This window comes from Eretmochelys imbricata, chromosome 3, assembly GCF_965152235.1.
Source record: "Eretmochelys imbricata isolate rEreImb1 chromosome 3, rEreImb1.hap1, whole genome shotgun sequence".
NCBI classification, from domain to species: domain Eukaryota; kingdom Metazoa; phylum Chordata; order Testudines; family Cheloniidae; genus Eretmochelys; species Eretmochelys imbricata.
Genome location: NC_135574.1, coordinates 6,987,130 through 7,014,420, shown reverse-complemented (window position 1 = coordinate 7,014,420; position 27,291 = coordinate 6,987,130). Strand labels below are relative to the sequence as shown.

At 41.1% G+C, this 27,291-nt stretch overlaps 1 protein-coding gene across 8 annotated transcripts in view; it reads left to right on the top strand.

Annotated features, from left to right (window-relative positions):
- Window positions 1-27,291, top strand: part of NCOA1 (nuclear receptor coactivator 1) — a 348,679-nt gene that overhangs the window by 112,325 nt on the left and 209,063 nt on the right. Inside the window, exon 3 of one of the 8 annotated variants that reach the window (XM_077812332.1) lies at window positions 21,344-21,433. The exons of 5 other annotated variants lie outside the window; for them this stretch is intronic. The gene's annotated coding sequence lies outside the window, so the exon portion shown is untranslated. Of the gene's footprint in view, window positions 1-19,635; window positions 19,731-20,660; window positions 20,768-21,343; window positions 21,434-27,291 lie in introns of those variants that run through there. 2 more of the 8 variants (XM_077812329.1, XM_077812330.1) reach the window with 2 other exon arrangements.

The following is a 27,291-nucleotide window of genomic DNA, read 5'->3' as shown; positions in this document are numbered from 1 at the left end:
ATCTTCTTCGTCCCCAATAACCTGCTTCCGTGTTGCCTCCATCTCCATTGAAGGAGTCAAACAACACGGCTGGGGTAGTGGTGGCTGAACCCCCTAAAATGGCATGCAACTCATCATAGAAGCGGCATGTTTTGGGCTCTGACCCGGAGCGGCTGTTCGCCTCTCTGGTTTTCTGGTAGGCTTGCCTCAGCTCCTTAAGTTTCACGCGGTACTGCTTCGGGTCCCTGTTCTGGCCTCTGTCCTTCATGCCCTGGGAGATCTTGACAAAGGTTTTGGCATTTTGAAAACTGGAACGGAGTTCTGATAGCACGGATTCCTCTCCCCATACAGCGATCAGATCCCGTACCTGCCGTTCAGTCCATGCTGGAGCTCTTTTGCGATTCTGGGACTCCATCATGGTCACCTCTGCTGATGAGCTCTGCATGGTCACCTGCAGCTTGCCACGCTGGCCAAACAGGAAATGAGATTAAAAAGTTCGCGGTTCTTTTCCTGTCTACCTGGCCAGTGCATCTGAGTTGAGAGTGCCGTCCAGAGCGGTCACAATGGAGCACTCTGGGATAGCTCCCGGAGGCCAATACCGTCGAATTGTGTCCACAGTACCCCAAATTCGACCCGGCAAGGCTGATTTAAGCGCTAATCCCCTTGTCAGGGGTGGAGTAAGGAAATCGATTTTAAGAGCCCTTTAAGTCGAAATAAAGGGCTTCATCGTGTGGACGGGTGCAGGTTTACATCAATTTAACGCTGCTAAATTCAACCTAAAGTCCTAGTGTAGACCAGGGCTAAGGTGCCACAAGTCCTCCTTTTCTTTTTGCGGATTCAGACTAACACGGCTGCTACTCTGAAACTAATTCAGTAGTATTTCTAAGAAATTACTGAACGGAACAATCATCTTGTGGTTAAGGCGCTGGACTAAGACTTTGGAGATCTGGCTTCAAATCCTGGTTCTGCCACAGACTCTGTGTGACCCTGAGCAAGTCCCTCAATCTCTGTGCATCAGTTCCCCACCTGCAAAGTGGGAACAGTACTACCTTTTGTCTACTACTGAACTTCTACATTTAGGTTGTCGGCTTTTAAGGGCAGGGACAGTTTTAGTATGCATGCGTGTGCAAAGTCTAGGTAAGTGGGGCCCTTGGTCTCACTTAGGTCTTGTCTACACTGGCAATTAACAGTGCTGCAACTTTTTTGCTCAGGGGTGTGAAAAAACACCACCTGAGCGCAGCAAGTTGCAGCGCTGTAAAGCGCCAGTGTAAACAGTGCCCCAGCGCTGGGAGCTATGCCCCTCATTGAGGTGGGGTTGTTTGTTTGTTTGTTTGTTTGTTTGTTTGTTTGTTTGTTTTAGAGCTCTGGGGGAGCTCTCTTCGAGCGCTGCGCCGTGACCACGCAAGGCATGTTAAAGCGCTGCCAGTGTAGACTAGCCCTTAGAGACTCGCAGTGTTACTACTAATGATACACGAGATTGAAAAGCCTGAGCAGTGACCTTGTGATTCTGGACCAAATTCTCCAGTCCTTACTTGAAAAACAGTTTGGTTTTAGTCGAAGTTTTGCTCAAGTGAAAGCCTCAGAATTTAGCCTTTATTTTGTAGGAAACAGCAATTTTGGGGGGTAGGGACTGTATTTTAATAAGTCTCTTTAACAGTGGATTAACCAGTTTTTACTGGTTACAGTCTCCTGAAAGAGAATGTATCGGATATTGAATTGATACTTCACTTACCATATAACTAATCCTGTAACTAACAGTATGCCCGTCTTTTTTTTTTTTTTTTTGTGATCACCTTTGTTTTTACAGGGTTTAACCTCAAACAGAAATAAAACTGTTACTTTATACAATGATGTGATGGTATGCAAAGTAGAAATAGGCAAGATCCCTGCACCAATCAGTTTACTGGTTGAACTTGACATTGAGGGTCCTATAGGCACTTTATTTGGCTGTGTGAGATTTGTACAGAATGCACAAATGTGTGACTTGTAATGCACATATTTTGCTCAAGTTTTAAATTAACTCTCTGATAATTTAAACTCTGTTGTGAGCTAGTAACTTTGGCTTATTTCTTAACAGTTTATTAAACACCAGCTAATCTTACATTTGAGTTTTATCCTCATTTCTTTTTAATTTTATTTATTAGCAATCTAATACATTGTTAACAGAAGCATTTTTGTACTGCCAACATTACTGTTCCACAAATAATAGGTCTGGTGTACATAAAAGTTGTGAAGTATAAACTGGCCTTTGGAATTCCATAATGTTAGAGTGATGGCCATCTAATAAGATAGCAGTGTAACAGTTTCCCATCCTCAGTATTCAGAGAAAGTCCTCAGTCTGATGGGGATGATTCTTTCCCTGCAAACTCCAGGAAACTCCACCATATTTCTGGTTAATCCTTTTCTTTCTTCCCCGTAGAACTCTGACTTGATGGGTTAGCTTTTTTAATAATAGTATTTCCCATACTTTGTGGAACTAGTTAATTGATTTAGGGGAGTCATGTCTCTTCCACCTTGTGATTGTGATTCTTGCTGCAACTAACAAATGGGTAATCCGTTCCTTCTACCTCTTCTACAGTGCAGAATTTTCAGGAAAATTCAACAAAAACAACAGAGGATTATGTGACAGCTGGCAGCCCATTTCTTTAATGAAGTCCCCAACCGCTTTCCAAAATGTCCTAATTTTTGGACAAGTCCACCATATGTGAACAAAATCTACTCATTTTGTTATACTCTCTCCAGCATTTACTCATCCCTGTACTATAGATATGTTTAACTTTAAGGGAGTTTAGTACCCTGGGTGGAAGATTTTAGCAGTTTGTCATCCTTTTATAATGTCCCCTGTGCAGCTTGAGTGTTCTTTCCTTACTGTTTTTTGTCCTCCTTTCTATTTGGCAAAGATTGATTATTTTTTCCTGTGTGCTTAATGGAGCAGAAGCCAGTGTTGCTGTATTCTGTAAGCTGCCATGTTTGTGCATTATTACTGCTGGTATCAGTGAGAGTGTTTGTAGTCCTGAGTATAGCTTATATGTGTGTAAACAGCTGCTTCAAGGCCACTAGGCAGAGCTCCTTTTTGGTGTGTCATACAAAAATGCCAGTCATCATTTTCAGAAGTGTTTTGTGTGGAAATGTTTTGGTTATTGATTGGAAACTCTGTTAGGATAGAGTTCACCTCTGTGCAGAATCCATCGGAAGGTTTAGGCAACACTTTTGCCCCATGTACATTTAAGTGCTAGGTAGGCACTGGGCTGGTCCCCTGCACCAGTGTAAAAATCATCCTTTAGGGCATACCCTCCAGATAGTGTTTTCAGTCAGACTATTACATGTTTTATTGGATTGAACTAAATCAAGCCCAAGAAGTAAACATATTTGACAGTGAAATGTACTCGGTGTGCTCCAGTTTAACAGACTAGATAATCTCAGCTTTCTTGCACTGTTAATGTCTAAGATTTAATAACACCACCTTGGACTTATTTCTGTAGCACTTTCCATCCCAGGATCTCAAAGGACTGCCGACTTCAATTAGTTTAGCCTCACAACTTCCTCATGAGGGACTGAGCTCTCTGGTCCCCGTCCCCCTCGCTTGAGCATAGAAGTTCATACTTCTCTCCTAACTATCTAGGTTCTTAAATTGGTGCCAGTTATCACAGTGGAACTGGAGTGCTCCTCCCTACACACCAAGAAGTAGCTCTTCGACACTTTATTAATATATCCCATTGTATTTAGGTTGCACATACTTATGCTGTAATACTTATTGCATAGATTTTCTGCAGTGCCTGGGGGACTCCCGTAATTTGAGGATCTGGCCCCATCCCCTTTCTCCAGACACAGATCCCTTAACCTGAGGAGGGTGATGCCATGAAGCTGGCTGTTTTTCACCCCTTTTTCTGTGCAGATCCATTTGGAGGAGTGGGGTGTGATTGGTTCGGAAAACATGATTCTCTCCATATACTATTTTGTGCCTTACTCTTCACTTTGATGTTTATGTCTAGCACTATTCTGCAAATGTAAAAAGAAGCAGCTAGTGGGAAAAGTTTGTGTCTCTTTGAGGTCACAAACTTGTGCTGAGGAGACAGTAGAGGGGAGAAACTGATAGCTGTCTAGTTAAAATTCTTCCATTATACAAACCTGGCAGTAGCAGATGTGATGGTATGCTGAACATCCTGTAGGCTTGATTGCTGACTGTCTGACACCTGGGTAAAGGAGGTGTAAAATGCTGTCATTCTGACTTCGTAGCATTTCGCACCTGTTTTGCCCAGGTGTAAATAACTGCACAAGATGCCAGTCTGTCTCTTTTGTCACAGGTTTGTCACAGGCTCGTTTCCACTAAACCTTCCTCCTTGCCTCTGTTACACTTCCTTCTCTTTCTTGCTGCTGCTATTTAACTCGGGGATGACAAGTAGGAAAGACCATACAAAATGAAGCTGTATCTTATTGTCACTGGGAATGGATCATTTTATTTCTTTTTAATCTTTCCCAGTGGATTCTCCTCAGCTGCAAGTTTGTAAGCCTTCTATTGCAGGGACCTTTGCTGCAAAACTCAAAGTACAGTTCATGAGCTCTCTGCAGTCTGTTTCAAGGAGAAAACCTAAAGGCAGTGTAAGTAGAAATATATATTGTGAAGGCAGATCAATCTTGCTGCTGTAGAACAAAAATAATAAATGGTAAGTTGGATAAATATAGTGCTAGAAAGGTGCCTCCAGCACCCAAAATGTTTTTTATTTCAGTCCTTAGTGAGTGATCCGCTGACGATGGTGTGATTTAAAAAAAAAAAAGAAATTAATTATGATTTAGAAATACTTAGTGTTGGGGGAAGAAGTTGGGCTATATGAGAGCCCAGTTGTTTTAAACTTGTTTTTCATTGTAGTAGGCCCTTTTTAAAAAAGACCCTAGGCCTTGAAGACCGTAAAACCCTTCAGTTGCAGTGCTTGGCAAGCATCTCTGGCCCTGAAAATATTCTGCATTGGGTAGATTGGGAGCTGGGGGCGGGGGAGGAGGATATTCAAGACCACATGCTTTTTATTGGCAACCCTTTTATGGCTAGAGTAACGTGTACGGGGTGTGTGGCTTTTTATTTATTTGTATTAAATCCGGGAATAGAATTTTGGGGAAAAATCAGGTAGGGGATGCTTTTCTAAACTATACCAATTCGAGTGACCAAAATAACACTACTCCCTCTCCTTTGGCACATGAAGAATGAGAAAGTTGACAAAATAGATACTTAATGCTGGCACATGAATTAAAGCCTCACTGAGATGGATGGGGGCAGTTGTCATTTCTTAGAGCTATTTTTACAGGTTCTCTTACATGAATATTTCTCCATTGGTTGTTACACTGTATTCACAAGTAGGTTTAAGCCGAGAGAACAAGATAGCAGCTTCAGAGAGGTGCTGATACACCATCACAACCACATATTGGGTCAATCCAATCCTCCTTAAATCTGTTTTTTGTCTTTCTCGCAGTTCAGAATTTGTGGGTGGCCTTGCAGAATAGCTTTCCATTCTGCAAACTTAACTGACTTCTATCCACTTTGATCACTTTGCTGAGGAGAGACCTTGGCAGTTCTCTTTGAATGGGACTAGATCAAAGTGCATTTAATGAACTGTTAATGCAGGTCAGCAGGGTCCATGCAAACAGTTAGCCTATGGCAGGCTAGTATGGGGTAGATTCACACATCAGCTTGCTGCGAACTAATTGTTTGTATAGACTAGCCCTTTCTTCCTTGCTTTATTGGCCAGTGTTTAAAGAGACATAGTCAATATACTTAATTACTAATAATACCTAGCACACTACATCTTCAGAGTACTTTTCATATGCTAATTAATTCTCATCATCACCAACACTCCATAATGTTGGTAAGTATTCAGCTGAGGAAGTGAAAACAGGGAGCTTAGGTGATTTACCCTAAACCACTTAAAAAATCAGTGTCAGAGACAAGATTAACTAGGAGTCTGGTGGCACCTTAAAGACTAACAGATTTATATAGGCATAAGCTTTTGTGGGTAAAAAACCTACTTCTTCAGATGCATGGAATGAAAATAGCCAAGATTAGTACTTGGGAATTTCTGGGTTTCAGCTCTGTGCTTGGCCTGCTAGATTTCAATCCCTTCCAGATGTATAAAGCAAATGGAATTTGTGTATTTATAATTTCTTTATTAAATGATTATTAAATTTACTAGTGTGTTTATAGTTAAGATCTAATTAATGCTCTGCTCTACAAAACTGAAAATAAGGTTATCAGGTGGCATGTTGCCACAATGACAACACCAACACTGGTCTGAGTATTGCATTGACAGGCATAGATCGTATTTTCAAAGCTGATCAGTTAAAATGAGGAACAGAGTAAATACTTTTTAAAAACCATTATCACGAGAGAGAATGGGGGAAAATGGCATTTCTACTACCTCTTCCTACTTTAAACCCACCACTTCACTGAAACACCTGCCATAGTAGCTACTTTATCACATCTTGCACCTCTGAACTTGGATCTTATACTGTCCACTTTGCCTTGATCTCTTAGAAAAGATTAAGTGGCAAAATGGGAAGGTTGCATCATGTAGTTTGCCCTCTATAATTAATTTAATTTAGGTAGACTTGTTCACATTGCTTCAGCCTCAATTTGTTCTTAAATTAACCTTTAAGATTATAGGTTACTGAGATTGGTCATGTAACAAGAAGTGGCTTCAGTAGGATCTAGAAAAATTTGAGAACTGGGTTGAACCATGTATTTTTACTATTAATTTTGAAGAATCATAGAATCATAGAATATCAGGGTTGGAAGGGACCTCAGGAGGTCATCTAGTCCAACCCCCTGCTCAAAGCAGGACCGATCCCCAATTAAATCATCCCAGCCAGGGCTTTGTCAAGCCTGACCTTAAAAACTTCTAAGGAAGGAGCCACCTCCCTAGGTAACGCATTCCAGTGTTTCACCACCCTCCTAGTGAAAAAGTTTTTCCTAATATGCAACCTAAACCTCCCCCACTGCAACTTGAGACCGTTACTCCTTGTCCTGTCATCCGCTACCACTGAGAATAGTCTAGATCCATCCTCTTTGGAACCCCCTTTCAGGTAGTTGAAAGCAGCTATCAAATCTCCCCTCATTCTTCTCTTCTGTAGACTAAACAATCCCAGTTCCCTCAGCCTCTTCTCGCAAGTCATGTGTTCCAGTCCCCTAATCATTTTTGTTGCCCTCCTCTGGACTCTCTCTAATTTTTCCACATCCTTCTTATAGTGTGGGGCCCAAAATTGGACACAGTACTCCAGATGAGGCCTCACCAATGCCAAATAGAGGGGAACGATTATGTCCCTCGATCTGCTGTTCAGCTGCATATGTTAGGTCAGTTGATGATGCTACCCAGGTTGACATTAGCTGAGGTTCCGACCCTCTTGTGTATTTGCAGGTATGGTAAAAGTTAGAGAAATTTAACAAATCCTCTGTCTGAAGACTTTGTACTTTCCATTGTTACATACAAGCCCTAAGATTATTAATGAACAGAGAATAGAGAAAAATATTGTTCTCTAGTTGTTTCCAGTTTATATTGTGTGTTTGGTAGCACTTTGGTCCAGATTTTTAAAGGTATTTAGGTGCCTATGATGCAGATAGGCACCTAATGGGATTTTCAATAGCGCCTACGTGCCTCTGAAATTAATGGGAGTTATGTGCCTTTGAAAATCTCCCTAGGCACCTATCTGCGTCTTTGGACTCATCTTCACTGCATTCGCAAAAAGAAAAGGAGTACTTGTGGCTTTTACCCCTAACCCGACTCTTGTCCCCCCCCACACTCAAACCAGCAGGCCTGTTTGGGGATGGGTTGAAGCTCCAGCTAGTAATCCAGAAGCCAAACTCATTGACCACTAATCTAATCACTCTGCTAAGTAAATCACTAGCTCTAGTATTTCACAGTGTGCTCACTCTCACTACTTGCTTACTCCAGCTCTTGCAGTGAAGAGAAGCCCTTTAGATGCCTAAATAACTTTAAAAATCTGGCCTTTTGTCTATAGTCAGTTTCACTGTTTTCCCCTTATAGTCGTTCATTAATAATTTTCCTATGTTTGTATGGGTCTTTCACACAGCAACGGTGAAGGGTAAAAACATTTTGGGAACCAAAAATCAAACATTGTAAAGCCACAGAAACTGGCAGTGGGGACTCTGGGGGGGGGGGAGGGTATAACACCTGAAACTACTTTAAACTTAATTGTTTTAAAACGTTGACTACATTTCAAGTTGAGTGTCTCTTTAAGATCACTCTCCTGTAATGCGAGTTATATTTTGAATTACAGCTCTGTCATTAAAGTAAATGGAAAAACTAGCTTGGCTTGAATTTGGATTTGTATAGGACTTGGGTCAGTTTCTTCTTTCCGCTTGAAGTGGAAACCAGGCACAAAGCAATAGTGCGTTTCAGTGTGTTCCTCAGAGCAGTGCGAGGATACTTACTCTGTGTTTTCATGTAGTCTTGCAAAATGTTTCCCGTATCTGAAAGAAAGTATTTTATTAAGTAATTTATAGGCTTGGGTAGGCTTTGAAAGCTAAAATGAATGTAATACTGAGTAATCTCTTTTGCAGAGTACGTATCTGAGGAGGTATCTTTATTAGGAGGTAATTTGAAAGCTTTGGCTCTCATTTCTGGGATGCCCTTGTACGATCATCTCTAACTAGATTTTGAAGTCGAAGTTGTATTGCACAAAACTTAAAGTGAAACTTGGCTTGTCCAGCATATCTTTACCCAAACTAGCTCTTAGCTAGTAATTATTATAGGAATGTTAGGAATGGAAAGTTGACAAAAGGTGAAGCTGATTATATGCAAACATGCCGGACTTATTGATCTAATATCCTGTACTGCATTACATGTGTTCCAAGATGCCCATGTAACACATTAAAGTATTATAAATAGTGACAAGCCTCTGTATAAACAGAGCATTAACAACCTAACACACAAATATTTTGCATGTGTCACTTGTGGAGCTGAAAGTGCTTTACAAAGAGGGGATAAGTGCCATTCACATCTGTGAGGTAGGGCAATGAGGCACAGACACAAGGCCACCATTTTCAAGAGTGGCCACTAAATTTGGATGTCCAATTGGGATACTGCAGGTTTGCTTTTCAGAAGTGCTAAGCAGCTGCAGCTCCCATTGAAGACATTTAGAGTTGTGGGAAATCAGGCTCGAGGGGTCACAAGTTGAGCATCACAAGTGAGTCGCACAATAATGTAGAGCTGGGAATAGAAAAAAATTCTCCTGAAACTTTTTTCTAGTGCCCTGTCCATTGGTCCACATTGCCTCCCAGGGCAGTGACTGATCTAGTGCTTCTCCATTGCTTCAGCAATAGCATTTCTGCTGAGTAATAATAATTACACTTGTCTATTGGCAACAAACTATCATTCATATTACATTAGGCAGGCAGTAAGTGCTTCCTTCCTGCCAAGATCCATACTCATTCTTTGAAGCATCTCGTATATGTCCCTCATAAGAGTTAGATATTCCAGCACCCAGTAGGTAGGCATTTGAAATCAGGAAATGATGTAATTGTGAAGCATGACGTTTTGATTTTTCTCCAGTGCCACTAATCCATTTTTCAGATGATGGCAGTATATCCTCATACACTCCCAGATGAACTTCAGGGATTTGTATGTGTTGGAGGAGGGGACAGGGGAGGTGGGCCTGGTTCCTTCAAATCGATCATTAGGAGAAAGTAGATTTTCTCTGAGGGGAGCTCTTTTAGGTGAGAAATACTATTTAATCTGTAGTAACCGTTTAAGGTTCTAGAAAGAACGTGACTTGCCCATCCAACACCTCTGTGCATTGTTTCTTTTTAAAGGGTGCTGTTGACTCTTTTGGCACAATTTGTTTTGAACCCTCCAAATGCTAGCTCACAATGGCCCTAAGACTACAAGTACCTTAACGGTGGCTGAGGTCAAGAGATGAGACTAACATGGTGCTGATCCAGGCTGAGAGTGTTTCCTTCCATGCTTCTTAAGCGCCAAACTCCTCTTCCTATTAGTGATCTCAGTCTCACGCAGAGCTGCCTTTCATTAACTCAGGGTCTAAGGAAATGGAAGCAGGATCTCCCTTTCCTTCTTGCCCACTGTTCCTGTTTGGAGAAAATAGTCTGCTGAGGAAGAGGAATGTGAAGGACTTATTCTCTCCAAAAATGTAGAGATCAGGCTGTTCAGGAGGCATAACTTATCCTCTCTAATCGGCTAAGTTTCCAACATACTTAATTTGAAAGATTTCATTCCCGAAATATTGGAGGAAGAACCTTTCTAGGAACTGATCTGCTTGGAGATTCTCTGGTTAAATAATGGCCTCCCGAGATAGAAAACCGCAGTCCTTAGTAATTTCTCAGATGCTTTATGCTCTTAACAAAGAGTCATGGACTTTTTTTGGGGTGTGGGAGGGGCACTTTTGAACCAATCTCCTTCTGCAAAGATCCAGCTGAGTGAAAAACAGCGTATACCCTTAACCAACGAACATCCTTCACTTTTAAAGCACAAACTGGCAGTCAGAAAATTTGTGAAAACTCAGGAAATAGAACCTCTCTTTTTCAGCTGTGGGAGAAGTACTTCTCTGTGCATAACTTCTCCATCTATAATACCTACAACAGGGGGATAATATTGTGAAGTTTAACATTCATGGAATACTTTGAGGAGGTCTGATGGCCAGTACTATAAAACATGCAAAATATCATAATAATAAACTGATTTTTGGGACCATCATTTCTAGGAATAACAAGGCCACAATAGCAGGTGATAAATTACGTCTTTGATCATTTTGGTTACCTTTTAGACCCTTAGCAGAAAAAGACAGTAGGATGATTATTTTATTTAAAAAGAAAAGGAGTACTTGTGGCACCTTAGAGACTAAGTTAGTCTCTGAGGTGCCACAAGTACTCCTTTTCTTTTTGCGAATACAGACTAACACGGCTGATACTCTGAAACCTATTTTATGTAAGCATTTTGGTTTTTTTAAGAAGGTTATGTTCTGTAAAGCAGCAGTGTTGATCTTCAAAACGTAACTGTTACATATTAGCCAGTACACTCTTTTCTTTCTCAGAAACCAAGAATCCACCCATCATAAAAAATCCAAAGGATCTGTCTGATACAATAAGGCTTTTTGGCCAGCTGCCTTGATTTACTTACATAGTGTCCAACCTTTCAGAAAATACAGTAGGCTGTCTATTTTCACAGTCTTCCAAGAACAATATGGAGTCCAAATTGCATATAGTTAGCGAGAGCTTGAAATGTGTCCTTGTGTATTGTTTTGGCTCCTGGTTATATGGCCTAAGCCTGCTCTGCTAGTGGATTTCCTGTTTCTCATTCTCCAAGGTGAACAGCTGCCAGATGGAAATTAAAATTAAGGTAGGCCCAGTCTTCTATGCAGAATCCCTCACTAACTGGGCTTTTGGAAAGAGGGAGGGTGCGCAACATTCAATTGAGAAACAAACCACAGTTGATCTCCCGAAAATTATTCCTTCCCAGCCCATGTTCGCACCTGGTGAAATCCTCTTGCTTTTTTCTACTTCACTGACCATATCTTACAATATAATATAGAAAATACTACATATCTCACTGCAACCCATGGCATTTGGGATGTCTCCGAATAATGCAATCTGGGATACCTTCACCGGGTGTACAGGAACACCAGTGGAAATTCATTGTCAGGTGGGGGAGATTAGTGAAGGAAACCATTGAAAGTGATTTTTGACCTGAACCTCTGTCCCCCAGCCCGCTTAGTGGGAGTATTCAACACAGAAACCTGTGCACACAACAACTTTAATGTTTGCACAGCAGCCTGCCTGTTAAAGTGCTGCTAAATTGTTGTCAGCACAGGCTCTTGGTCTGTTAGAGTATAAACTAGACTTTGTATCCTCTAAAAAGTTTTCCTTATGGGGGTAGAAGAAAGGTTTGCAAATTTTAGTAAGTCAGCTTGACCTACTTATTTATCCTATCGAGAATTCACAGGTTTCTGAGGCAAGTGCTTCACATTTTCCACTTGCAAAGGCTCCTTGTATGGTATTTTAAAAACAGGTTCAATATTTAAGCTAGCAGACATTCTCGTAGTGTGTATTTCTACCAAGATTGCTCACCATGGCTTTGCTGAAGTGAATTCTCTCCACTGAGAACCTGGTGAGATTTTCAAAGGTGCTGAGCATTGACCAAAATCTGTTCCCATTAAATTTCTCTCCCATTGGCTTTCAATGGAAACAGAGTTAGGTCAGTGTTGAGTGTTTAGGAAAATCCTACTCCCTTCCTCCAAGCAATTAACGTTTAGATCTGGGGCCTGCTAGCGTGAATGGTGCAGCTGAGCTCAGATGTTGAGGGAGTGCGTGGGGGAGAGGGGGCCAGGACTCCCACCGTATTATGCTGTGCTGCCCTTGCCAGACTTTGCATTGCATGTAATATGTGTAATTGGCGTATTGTCTCACGTTCAGCTTGGGTTAGAACGAAAAGGACTTGGGAGGCAAAGCCAAACAATTTTCTTTGATAAGAACTAAGAGTATCATGACTTGGGCTCCTAGGCACTACGGTAATATAAAAAATGATGATACTAAAAGTGAAGAAAAAGAGGTCATAGGCAGGTGATATGCAGCTCCTGTGAGTTCATTCCTAATTCAGCCTAATAAATGTGTTTTGACAGCCCATTTCACAGCAGTGAAAGTGGAACCCCATTGCAGAAGATTTGGTCTTGCGATAATAGTAAATCAAGATTTCAAAGTAGCTGGGCCTTAGAGTGAATGTAGTGCCGGGGAATTGTGCCAGATTGACAGCTCTGGAGACTGAAGTTGTTTAGCCATAGACAGATGCAGAATAGGTTATGGTAGTTCTAGATTTGCTGCTCTATCCCAATGGGACTGAGAGGAGGGAGAAGTGAGGTAGTCTACCAGTAACAGTGTCAAGGTTCCTCCCCCACTCTGAACTCTAGGGTACAGATGTGGGGACCTGCATGAAAAACCTCCTAAGCTTCTCTTTACCAGCTTAGGTCAAAACTTCCCCAAGGTACAAAGTATTCCACCCATTGTCCTTGGACTGGCCGCTACCACCACCAAACTAATACTGGTTACTGGGGAAGAGCTGTTTGGACGCGTTCTTCCCCCCAAAATACTTCCCAAAACCTTGCACCCCACTTCCTGGACAAGGTTTGGTAAAAAGCCTCACCAATTTGCCTAGGTGACTACAGACCCAGACCCTTGGATCTTAAGAACAATGAACAATCCTCCCAACACTTGCACCCCCCCTTTCCTGGGAAATGTTGGATAAAAAGCCTCACCAATTTGCATAGGTGACCACAGACCCAAACCCTTGGATCTGAGAACAATGAAAAAGCATTCAGTTTTTTTACAAGAAGACTTTTAATAAAAATAGAAGTAAATAGAAATAAAGAAATCCCCCCTGTAAAATCAGGATGGTAGATATCTTACAGGGTAATTAGATTCAGAAACATAGAGAACCCCTCTAGGCAAAACCTTAAGTTACAAAAAAGATACACAGACAGAAATAGTTATTCTATTCAGCACAATTCTTTTCTCAGCCATTTAAAGAAATCATAATCTAACACATACCTAGCTAGATTACTTACTAAAAGTTCTAAGACTCCATTCCTGGTCTATCCCTGGCAAAGACCAGCATACAGACAAACACAGACCCTTTGTTCCTCTCCCTCCTCCCAGCTTTTGAAAGTATCTTGTCTCCTCATTGGTCATTTTGGTCAGGTGCCAGCGAGGTTACCTTTAGCTTCTTAACCCTTTACAGGTGAGAGGAGCTTTCCCCTGGCCAGGAGGGATTTCAAAGGGGTTTACCCTTCCCTTTATATTTATGACAAACAGTCACTGGCCATACCCACATTCCCAGTGTTCCTCATTGTGTTTCATTTCCAGCCCATATTCTCCACTACCACAGCCCCCTGGATTGCTAGTTAACCTTCTGGGAAGGAAGGAGGGTGATGGTGGATCTTTCCTCCTCCCTTATAGGCAAAGGTGCCCAGGTATCACCTACTCAGAATTCCACATGAGGGGGAACCTGGTGACTCTCACCTCTTGCTCTGCACAAACCTTGGAAGCGTGAGCAAGGAGCTTCTTGCCTTCACAGCTGGTGTGAGGGAGTATTGTGAGCCTTGCTCTTGCATATGTACAGCTCAGAGACTGGGGAAGAAGTGCCAGCATGATGTAATGTTGTATAGTGATCCACACTGAGACCACACCCTCTCTAGAAGAAGATTAGTCTGTTGATGACAAGGTAGTTCAGTCTCCTGCCATTCATGCTGTGCTTCTGTGATGAAGGTTCTTTCTCCCCTAGTAGTAGGACTGAGATGAGCAACTCATTTAGGAACATAGGGCTGGAAGGGACCTCCTGGGTTACTGAGTCCAGTCCCCTACTATCACAAGCAGTCCATCATAAAATCAACTTCATAAATATATCAAGATCCGTCTTAAAACTACTTAAGTTGTTTGCTTCCACTACTCCTATGTGAAGGCTGTTCCAGAACTTCACTCCTCTGATAGCTAGAAGCCTTCTAATTTTCAGCCTAAATTTATTCATGGCCAGTTTATACCTATTTAAGCCACTGGAATGGTAGTTACTTTTGATCACTACAGTTCTGGGCCTTGTTCCGCCAGTGACCTGGAAAGGAAAGGCTATATGTACCACTGCCGTGACCACTGAACAACAAACCCTTTTCAATCATTTATTAGAACAAAGACACATCCCACTGTATTCTGCTGACTGTAAATGAGATGTGTAGCTCATGTCTGGGCATCTGTTTATGGAGCTTGTTTTCCCTCTAATGGACAGTGGAACAAATACTAAGAACATGTTTCATTAAAGGACAGTTTTGGTGAAATCCAGCCTGTTCTTGTTTCTGCCCTAATATTTTTTGCTTGATTTGTTTTTTGGGTAGCACATGACTTCCTATTTGTGTTGTGTAAGCCATGGGGAATTCCCACAATGTCTAATGCTTTTGATAAACTTTGAGGAACTGGTTTCAGAGTGATAGCCATGTTAGTCTGTACCAGTAAAAACAACGAGGAGTCAGTGGGTTTTAGCCCATGAAAGCTTATGCCCAAATCAATTTGTTAGACTTTAAGGTGCCACAAGGACTCCTCGTTGTTTTTGAGGAGCTGATAACTTATGCTGTGATTTCACAATTCTCTGCTCAGTGCTGAGTGTTTAAAGTTTGCTTCAGGATCTAGCTTCTCTCTCTTGAACTCTATTTTTGGGGCCTCTTCAGTGTTAACACCCACTAAATAATTATTAAAACATTAAAGGCCTGATTTCGCCATCCTAACACATGTTTAGTAGCACTTTACTCCATGATGAGCTCTGTTGATTTCACTGGGGCCACTCACAGAATAAGGCACTTCTCTATGTGAGCAAGGGTTTCAAATGGGACTATGTTAATGTAAACATGGGTACCTTTTAGAGTGTGCCAGCAGGGCTACGTGCAATGCAGAGTGCAATGACAAATCACCTTCTGAAGTGCCTTTAATTTCTCTCTGCATTTGTTTCCTATCTCATCTTTTGTCTGTCTTGTCTATTTAGATAAACTCTTCTATGAAGAGATTCTCTTACTGTGTATTTGTATGCTGTCTAGCACAATGTGGACATATAGGCGTTATTGAAGTACAAATAACGGTACCACAACTCAGAATCCTACATTCTGAGGATTAAAAAAAAAAAAAGTCTGAAATCTCAAAAAATTAAAAACAGGAATCCACTTCTGTAAGAATTGCATTTAAAACTTTATATTCTCTCCTTCCCCCTCCCCTGTATTCCCTGAACAACCACAATTAGGATTGCTTTGATTTGAGTCTTTATGAATCATATCTACCTAAGTTGCTTTTTTTTCATTCCTCATCCTATCAGTCCACCATTCAGGGAGCAAAAAAAGCCATGAAGTTTCTCTTCCAGAATCTTAGCTGACAGACCCATCTCTCCAAGAATTGTCAGTTTCACAAACAATTTAAACTGAAAATGCCAGGAAAGGATCCCTTTAGTATATGTCAGTTGCTTTCAGGTTTAACAACCAACAAACTTCTAGGAAGCCCAGGAACCACGTTAAAAACCCAAATGCCAAATCAAGGTCTTGAGAGAATTGGAGATAAAAAATGTTTGTGATCCTAAACTAAACATAGCCCAGCTTGTCAAATACCCAAGGAATCTCCTTATTGTGAGCATTACCCAGACCAATGTGTTTCCAACTAAAGAAAGCTGTGCATTGTAAAATAAAATGGCATTTTGACTGGATGGTAGAGAGATGGGAATTTGAAGAGTTCTAATAAGGTGATTTTTTTCCTTTCATGGGATACGTTTAAAGCTGCAGTAACTCTGGTTTGTTAAACTTACAGATTCCACACTTAAAGAGAGAGGTCTTAATAGTAGCATCCTGGTAATATTTAAATTACCAGGTATTGGTGCTTAGATAGTGGTGCACGGTGATAGGTGCCTTACAGATACCAAAAATAGAGATTGAACTGGATACATCTACAACTGCTGCACCTTCCCTTGCTTTTCTTTTTTCCCCCATTGCCTGGCACGGTTCAGTGGCTTGCCAGTGTGTTTAGTCAATGAAAGTTAATAGCAACATGTGTTATTTTCTAGTGCCAATTATTAGATCAGCAGATGCTCTGGGGAGTATTTATTAGAGCTGTCACATTAGTAATCCCAAGGTGTAATTATACTTGCAGATTTCTCATGCTTTAGTGGTGTTGACAAGGTGGTCCAGGTGTTTAGATTGGGGAGGAGGAAGAGATTAGGTATTTTGCACTGTCACCCTCTATTCAGTTGTGATTAAGAATGAGATGTTATCTAACACTCAAGTATTTTAGTGGACTTTAATTGAAATGGAACTGAAAATGAAGATAGGTAAATATGTATTCTGCTGTTTATCTAAGTCCCCTCTTCCTGCTGTAAATATTTGACATGACCCTTCACCCAGTAGGGTTTTTAGCTGTTTTTTAAAGTGTTTCTTTAATTGCTCTCTACTTAGAGATCATTAAAATGTTAGGTAATCACATCCTGAATTCTATGTTGAATAGGACCGCTTGTAAATAGGCTGCAACCCTAATTATTTCTCTTGGAAAGAGTTCAGGTGAGTATGCCTCAGACTTAACTAGCCATGGTGAATGGGAACTGAGTAATAATTCTCCAGTTCGAGAACTAGGTCAGCTTGGTTTAGGAGCATTCCCTCTGAGCTACTGTCTGAGGTTTAAACATAGGCTTTACTAATGCAACATAAATATTATGTAACAAGTTAATGAGTAACTAACTTGAGTGAATGATTATATCAGACTGTCTCTAAGTGGTTGAGACTGTTGCTTCAAACCAGTTGGGATTAGGAAAGGTCAGATGTTGTGGATAGAGCCTTATGTGTATTATTATGGTTTTATCACATGGCACTTGATTTTAAATTCAGTAAAGAATAAAAATATTACTAAGGCCACATATTAATGTCCTTATTTTTCTCTGGGAGAAAATTCTAATTCATTTGAAGCATCTAGCATCTCTCATTACCTGATTAGTTGATCACCAGTGGACAGCTGAAATATTCTTGTTCTCAAAGAAATAAAATATTTAATAAGTTCTGAAATATATTTTTAAATACTTTGATAGATACCAAAAGCATCATTTTAAATATTAACTCTCAAAATCTCTTTGGTTTGTAAGTCCGTAGAAGGGCACATGATTGCTATGAAGAGAAAATGTCTTTTTGTTTCTCTTGGACATAAATTAAGTGTCTTATTTAAACATAATTACAATGAAGTGCCAAACTATGTATGGCCCAGAGCAAAAATGGAGATACTGTGGCATCCTTGAAAAACTCCATATTTATTTTTTTAAAACATGTTTGGAATAAATAGATGCTTATGGAAGTCCTGAACTAATAGTATTAACTAGGACATGGCATGACATACATTTAGATAAGATTTCCTGCTCTGTCAGTACACCTCCATCATGACATGCAGAGCCTTCTGGTCAGAGACTGTGCTTGTTTCTGTGGTGGTTTATTTGTGACGTGGATAAGCTCCTACTAGAGAGAAGGAGGAGAATGCTGTTCGCTTTCATTTGCGATCTAAGCAGAATTTGTAGTCTCTTTAAAAAATGAAAGACGATTGCACTATTAAACCACTGACCCTGAACTTCTCTCCTGCTAGTGAAGGAAGAGTTGATCAGGTTGCGTGCTGTATCCTCTTGTTAAACTCAGCCATTTTAGTAAACTTAAAATGTTTCTATGCATTGATCCAGCAACTTCATGCACAATATTTTCATCCATGTGTTCAAACGTGAACTCTAAAGCTCATTGTTTTGACCTTTTTTTTTTTAAACCTGTCTGGTAGTGATACCTTAAGTTATTGAAACACAACTAATAAAAAACCCACAACAAATTCACTTTTTGCAATTCATATGACAATCTTACATTTTTCATTCAGCATGGACACTGAAAATGGACTAGTTAGTTTCACTTTCTGGCTTTCATGCACGAGCACAATGCTGTAATGTTTGGGTTGGAAAAAAGTGCAGGGGAATGTTTGTATTTAAATAAACTATTTTCATTAGAATAAAAAAAGGGAAAATTTCTAATGACAAACTGTAAAAATCTTGTTTTTAATCAAACATAAAAGTTGGTCCTAAATTGATCTGACGGTCTCCACTTAATAGTTCAAAATGTCTAATGAAGTCAATGAAAAAAAAATTTGTGTGTAAAAAGACTAAAAAGATGTTCACCTGTACTTTGTCTATGCTTATGAACCAATTTGATCAACACAGATACAATGTGATTTCCTCATCCACATCCCCTGGGTTTTCTTTAGTTTTTAATAACTTTTCCTGTTTAAGTAAATACAGTATTTTGATATGGCTTGAAGTATTGCTGGGTTAAATTAATCAGAGGGGGTTTGATCTGGGGAAATCCTCTAGAGATCAGATGGTGTAATTCTTACAACACTTGGCTAGGAAGCAAACAGTGTCTTTTTGCTTAATTAGATTCAAGGAAGGTGCATGCAGCCATACAAATGTTCCTAGACAAGAGGAGAGAGGATTAAAGTGCATAAAGAAAATACACGAGTCAAGATTGCAGATTGTGAGGAATTCTTCAAAAGAAAAGAAAAACTGTAGCAACACTTGCTCCATGCGGAATATGTTAAACATATGAGATTAGATTAAATCAAAGCAAGACCAACCATAATAATATGGAGGTAAACCTCCTTTACTGTCCCCAAAATAAAATAATTTAATATCCAAAGGCTTTAAACAAAGGTAACAAAAGTTGCAGTGGAAAAGGCAAGTAGCAAGAGGAGAGCAAATATAAAATCAAAAGTAAAATAAAGGAAATGCATTTAAACAAACAAAACTTGTCAACGCAGTTCAGAGTGTAGGTTAAGGAAAACAAGAGTCATAAAAGAAAAGTGAGGACAGTGGGGAAAAGAAGAAACAGTGACACAATAAGGGGAAAAAACTAAAAATAGAAGCCTTAAAAATTTGGGTGAGTAAGAGGGGAATGGAAGTCTTGCTAATGCGATGGAGGCCCCAGTGGAGCTGATGAATAATGGGTCACTTGTGCAGATTAGACTGTAGCCTGAAATTGATATATACTGTTTCTAAAGAGTTTAAAATTAGCTAAATTAAAATTACATTCTTATCCTTCTTGTATCTTTTATTTCATGCAAAGGTGACAAAAGTTGAGAGGAACCCAGTTAGAAGACAAAGTAACCTTTAGCATGTACATGAATATACTGTGGTGTCCATCTGTGAACACGACATGAGGTAACCTTGTATTTCTCTAAGTATCCATTTTACTGGCCATTCACAAATATACAAAGGGAGAGAGAGAGATTAAAACAGAACAGTACTGGAGAAAAAAGAATACCTACCCTCATCTTTCAAACAAAGAATCAGCTGCTGGAGTCCCAGCAATGCTCCTTCTTGGGCTGCTGTTGCAGTCCCAATAAGTAGGAGGAAAAGATGCCTGTATCTCCACTGGGTTGTCTTTGATGCTTAGGTCCCAGCATGCAATGCTGCTGCTTGACTCAGCCATCAGACTAACCAGTGGAAATATGTATGTCCTGTCCCCTAGTTATTGGGAGTGCTGCAGCAGATCAAGACAGAACATTGGTACATAGTTTCTCCAGATTGCACCTTCATATGAAAAATGAAGATGGCAGCAGGACACATTAAAGCACCTGGGCTGCACTTTGGGTTGTCCCTGTCCTCATGCTAATTAGCAGTCTTTTCCTGTCCCTGCTCAGTAGTCACTGTTGGCAAAATGGCATTATGTTCAGCTCCTGAGTCCTTTGTTTCCATTCAGAAAATGAGCTTGGTGACTGCAGAAGACCCCTGTGGTCAAGTAATTTTTTAACATGCTGTATGTGGTCCTGCTTCAGTGTGGGGGCTGGGCTCTTGAGGTCCCTTCCAGCCCTCCTTTTCTATCATACATAGCTTTATATAAAGGATTTGGTTTCCCTTTCTTCCATCTCCCTCTTCTCTCCAGTTAAATCCACTGATTGAACTTCAGGAAGTGCCAAGAATAGCATGGCCCAGCTCACTCCTTCTCTGACAGAAAATGCAAGAGCAACTCTCTAAACATCCACTTGCTTGCAAGTCATGTTTACTCTTGAATATTGATGCCCTGTTTACACTTCAATGTCAGGAACAACAACAGGCAGCTCAGACCAGTGCATCACCAGTACACTGATTCTGATAGAAGATGTTAATCTATTGGAGTGCAGTGTCTGTCCATCTGTCTTTCTATGGTCCACAGATCCTTTTACGCTGGGTCTGCAACATATACTCAACTAAAGGAGGTAAAAGCTGTTCTCAGAGGAGTGCTCCACATAATTGAAAACTATAGTGTGCCTTTGCTTTTTTTCTTGCACCTTTTGGACTTCACATCTCAGCTGCTGCTTGCTCTTCTTTCTTTGGATTTGGATTTAGCATTGCCTGTTAACCTCATTGAAAGCTTTTAACCTAAGCTGCGAGTGGCACATGTTTTCACAGGAATATTTTTATCCTTACAAGCTGAATCTCATTCTCACCAATAAGTGAATGGGGACATGAAACTGCAGTCTCTGCAGAATATTGTCTAATATCACTGGTTCTCATAGTTGAAAGGCTTTTTAAAAATTTAAAAGCAGCTTGATTATTTTTAATTCCTTTACTGGTTGATAGGGTACTAGATATTTACCCTGTCATGTCATATGATCGTTAGTTTTCCAGCATTTAGAGATATTGATTATAGAGTAAAGTGAGCAATTTGTTGCATAATTATCCACTGTAATTTTAGTTTTTGCATGAATAAACTGTTTAATTAGAACACAAACTTTTAATATTTCAGGATGTACCAACAGAAATATAATTGATTATATGTCTTGCCTGTGTAGGAATCCTGCAGTTATTCTGTAAGGACACCTAACTACATTTAATCAAACATTGGCTAAAGCCAGCTGTTCAGAACATAGTTTTGGCACAAAGTAAGTAACAATTTAACAATTACTGAGTGCTGCTGAAAATAGTCTTGCAGTAGAGTGGGCTGTCTGCTGTGCATTTCAGTGGCACACAAGACCCCTCGCCAGGCTGTTTTTTTATTAAAGAAAATGTTGCTTAACAAAATAATGTAAACAAAATGATGCATCTGTTTAAACAGTTTTAGTTTCTATAGGTCTTCGAGCCTGTGTTTAATGAATTAATCAGCCAGTTTTGTGTGTGTGTTGCAGTATGCGAGCTTTCAATGGGAGAAGGGTGCGTTGATGAGTAATGAAAGTTTTGTTTCCAGTACCGTGCATAGCATGCTATAACAGCATGCAGCAAATAGTCTTCTCCCACGCACCCCAGTTTGCAATGTTAGGGGTACCCTTGAAAACCCTTTCACCACCTCTTTTTTTTCCCCCCTGACCCGCCCATTCCCACCCTATCTGTACTGCAGCCAGAAGGAACAGTTTGACTTTTACTACACGCTATTTTTTCCAGAAAGCTGAGTTTACATTTTAAAGTTTTTGCTTATCAAGTGCAATTCTGACAACTTCCTCGTACTGGAGCGGTTTCAGAACTGCACGGGGGGAAGAAATGTGAGGCTTCTCTTAGACTTCCCACACGCCCATTCCCCCTTCTTTGTCTTGGGGCCAGATTCCATTGACCTCAAAGGGAATGTCACACATCATAGGGAAATGGAGAGGGGATTGAACCTTGGGAAGCAAAACCCATTAATGTTGTCATCTTGTTCTGGCTGAGGGTGGCTGCCTCGGACTTTGCATTATTCCTAGATCAGTTGTTGCAAAAGTTGTTGTGTTTTTTCCCCTCCACTACCAGAAAAAGGGAGGGAAGCTGCCTCATAAAATGTTCCTTGCAGTGTCTACTGGCGGGTCAAAATAAATCCTTCAGATTCCAATCAGTTTGTCACCTATATGTTTTTAGAACCTAAATATGGCAGGTTGCAGAATGTCAGCTTTTTGGCAGCCTTGGAAAGCTGTCAATCAGATATTAAATTGGGCATAGACGTATTCTCCGTCCTCAGAAGTGAAATCTCATTCTAAAAGCATGCACTGAAGTGCTGTCAATAGCTGCACAATCTTTTTAACTTCCACGCTGTAGTCTTAATCATACACGTCTTAATTGCAAAACCATTGGGTTTTGTATCTAAAAAAAATTGGAATAAAAATGCTACCATGGAACCGTGACATCTGGGGTCATTGATGCGGTTGTAGCAAATTCGATCACCGACCAGCAAGTTATGAGTTAAAGAGACTGAAGGTGTGACTAGTTCTTACACTCATGGTCAAAGATATGGGTGCCCAAATGCAATAATTCCCAAGGACATACTGGTAACTTGGAAAGTGTCCAAAGGCTGCTTTTAATGTGTATATAAACTTACATAATCTTGGAAGGGAAGCAAACACACAAGCGTGTTTACTTGAACTCATTTTTCCCAGTTTGGAGGAATATAAATTGCTTCCTAATTGAATTCCCTAGAAATGATCTCCATCTCCATAAGATTAAATTGCTTGTTTTTGTCTTCAAGTGTGTCACTGCACCCTAGCTGCTTATCCCTTTTGCCTCTTTCCTTCTCTCACCCCAATGCTGCTGGCTATGATCCCCTCCCTACCTGCCCTCTATTTGTGCACTTCCCCCACAAGCATCTGTCTCTTTTTCATGTTTCCTCCCACACATGGAACACCCTCTCAACTGTTCCAATCTGCCAAGCCATCACCCTCTTATTTAGATCCCTACATGCCCACGAGAAGTGAATTTATAATTTATTTTGTAATTAAAATTGAGCCATCAAGGAGTACACGTGCTCTAAACTGATCAGTGGCACAATCGTATTACTGTTCCCTACCCTCCCTATTTTTTGTCACCTTCACATGTTATGTTGTCATAAATGTTAGGTCTCACTTCTGCAATCAGATCTGTCTGCACAGACCACTGCATCTCTGTTGGTGTCCTGTTGATTTCAGTGGGGTTCCACAGGGGTTCAGGAGCTCACCTACACAGATCCAGCAGCAGGCTCCTAGGGTAGGGACATAGTAAGACAATGTATTCTGTAAAGCACATGTTGTGAATTTGGGCACTATATAAAGTATCCAATAATAAAATGAGAGCCTACAATCTTTTAATTTAGTTCTCACTTTACATTCATAAGCAGAGGGTGATTGCAGGCACCATTTTATAATTAATCAACACTTAGACAGTGGCCACCATCAACATTTTTATAATTTTGCCTAACATTACCATACTTGCTTTATTTCCTTTACATAGTACAGAGAATACCATGGTAAGATCAGTGACTTACAAATAGAAACAGGAAAGATTTTATGGTAACCCCTGTATGTGCTTTACATTTTCAAAATGCTTTACAGATATTAATTAGTCAATCCTCACAGCTGTGAGGTAGGTAGATGATCTTGTTCCCACTTTACGGATGGGCAAGTTCCGACAAATAGGTTAACAAGTAATTCTAGTTTGAAGCACATACTTTGGTGACACCTTACCTACATACATCTTGTGTCACCACTGTTTGTGATGCTGCACAAGCAGGAAAAATCCCAGCTTGACTTTCAGATCCCAGAGTGAAGTTTCAGGGCTGGCAGTCAGAAAAAGGCACATAGCTTGTAAACTGAGTAAATCTCATATGTAGGTAGTGAGAAAAACTACTCTGGAGCTCAGGCCATGGTTAGTCACTTCTCAGAGCAGAGTCAGATTTTAAGATTATTTCCTAAGGGCCAACAGTGAGTCAGTTGTAAAGGCAAGGTTAGAACTTGGGAGTTCCTGATTTCATGCTCCAGTCACTAAACCATGCGCCCTCGCTACCTGTTAGAACTGTGTAGAATAGCAGTTCTCCACCTTTTTGAGCACAGGACCCATTTGTAAATTTTTATGGCTTGTTACAACCCCGTAAATAGTCTGGAGGTGGAAGCCCTGGGGTGCTTTCAGTCATGTCCTGCCCCCACAAGGGGGTTGGGTGCTGCCTGGCACTTACTCCCACAGCTCTTGTGCTGTGGGGCTGGCTGGGCTTGGCTCTGGGGATTGCAGCTTCCGGGGTTGCAACCCTGCTCAGGTTTGGCTGCACCCCCCTCTCTGGACCAAATTTGTGCGAGTGGAGCTGTGACCTGGCTCATGGGGTTGCAGTGCCACTCACTCAAATTTGGGCTACCTGAATTCCCGGGCCAAACCTAAGTCGTGCTGGGACCCCAGGGCTGCAGTGCTTGGAGCAGGGAGGTGAGCCCAGCCAGCCCTGTGGGACAGGAGCCACCATGTGACCCTTGGAATCATTCTGGTGACCTTGTTTTGGGTCCCAACCCACAGATTGAGAAACCCTGGTGTAGAGCACATTTGGACCTTCTGCCACACTCTGGAATCAAGTTAAATCCGCAAAAGTCATCGCTGACTTCTCTGCAGCCTGTCTTCAGTTTCTCACTCCTTAAAAGTATTACTTGCTCCCTTCGAGCAGAATGTGCTCCCTCCTTCCTCCTGCTCCCCCCTTCAGCTGCAGCTCTGGAGAGGCCTCAAAGCTACGGGCCATGTCCCAAACGGCAAGAACCCCATTACCACACATCATTAGGCCGCTCACTTTCATAAACCGCTTAATGCTGTCTGTCTGAATGCTGACTCTGGGGAGAAGTGACACAGAGATGGCTGTAAAAGTTTAGCTTGCAGATTGCAGCTGGGTGCCAAGATGGATGCGGGGAGAGAGGGAGTGTGTGAGCTGTAACATAACTTTTCTAAATACTATTTCCTAGACTGCCCCTTCTCACAAAAAAGCTCCTGACAAGGGGTGGAAGACTCCATGATGGCCCCTTCCTTGATTTCCCCTCCCCCCAAAATCATTCAGTGGGTGGAGTTTGCCACCATTGCCACCTCTAGAACAGGCTATGCTTTCACTTCCAAACCTTATGGATCCCAGCAGAGATGACCATCCACACACAGGTCCTTTGCTTCTGCAGACCCCATTCACTCCCTGTCCAAGGTTGTGCAGAAAATCACTGTTGCAGCCATGATCACCCCGATGTCCTGGCTTCTTGTGTTGTCCTGTAGCCCCCAAACCATCCTTCTCCGCACTGCACCAAAGAATGCATATACAGACGTCAGTCCTGCTGGTGTGTCTTAAAATGGTAAGCTATAGTTATCGTTAGCTATGAATTAGTTTCAGTGCACACTTCTGTGTCTTGAGTTCCTTACCTAACCTGTGCATTTGCCAAACTAATACATGTCCTCTTGACCTCTGTAAATGTAGGCTAGAGGCAGCTTATCATCCCTAAGATCATGACAGCTGACACCCAGATCTAAGAGCCTAGTAATTATATGCTAAAAGTCAGTGTGCCTGTTTATTCTGTCTCCACCTCCAACAGCAGGAAAACATCCTTTAACTAATTACATGTGGGTGGGTGTCTGTCCCATTCCACCCCCAGCAAGGAAGCTGCAGCATGAAGCAAACAGTCTGCAGAGATGTCTTTTAGGTGGTTTACAGACTTGGGTAATCAATAAGGAATGTTACTGGGATTGAACCAAACAAGCTTTGCGTGGAAGTGCAGCACTTACCCGCATGTCCTCAACATTGCTGTTCTCTCTTTTGCTTGGTAAAATGAATACCCTTTTTTGAACACTGTGTGCACAGATGGGCTGCTACTCTGAAACCTGAAATTAGTCTCTGTAGTACCTCTTGCACTGTTATGTCATGGGGTGGGGAATTGGGAAGTAAAAGATCCCACCATCCTTGCACAACAGTAATATGATCCCATGGGATTGCTGAGAAGATTTAAAAGATTAGGTGGGATGCCTTTTATTTGTATTTAAAGGGCCACTGCTAGGGTAAAAATAAGGCTTTTAAAATATATGTATTTGTATATACACACATGTTGATGTGTATGTATGTAAGTGATATTAGTGTGAGTATGTATGCTTACGCTATCATGTTGAAGCGAATTTAAAATGCTGAATAACTTTTCACCCTTAATGTAGTTTTATATTATGCACTACACTGGATTTGGACCACAATAACTGACCAGTCAGTTTTACTTTTATTTCTGGTCAGTTTTGTTTTCATGTCCTTTCATAATGCTACTGTGTTTAGATTTCAAATGTTGCTGTGGAATTTTTAAATCTATAAAACACTTTCATTGGACTGTAAAGTGAAATAACAGGAACTTTTCTGTGGCTGAGCTGTAAAAGCTTGGTGGCTTTTGTTTTACACCACCTGAATTTTAAGTCTGACCAGTCTCGTGTCCCTTTTTAAGCTTTATCCATTGGGCTAGCTGAGAGGTACAGTGGTAATAATAATACTGTCTGCCATACAGCAAGTCCTGTGTTTGGTCCTTTGAGCCTGGAAGGCCCCACAGAAACAGTGTGCTCACGCCTAGCAGAAAGGGGGAATTTGGCCCTCTAGAGTTGATGAGCTTCACAGGGAGACATAGTCACTCCTCTCACTGGAGCAATACTCACCATGACACAGGGCTTTGGGGGAAGGGCATTATAGGGCTTGAAACTAGACAGTTGATGTTGGTAGGAACTTTGCTGTCCACTTCAGTGGGTGCAGGATTGAGCCTGTAATGAGGAAAATTTAGGAAGATCCTCCTCCTCCTTAGGAGAGAGAAGGAAGTGGATTCACAGTTCTAGATCTAAGAGGATCAGACAGAACACGCATGTTCCAAAATATTACAGTAAAGTATAATAAAATGCTAGTTCACATGCATGTGTTATGCAAACCATGGCCCCAGTTCTGCAGCTGGATCCATATGGGCAGACTTCTGCCCAGAGCTCCATTGTGGCTCCTTGTGGACACAGGGATCTGCTTGTGTAGATCCATTTTCAGGAGCAAGGCCCATGTTAGGAAGATAAC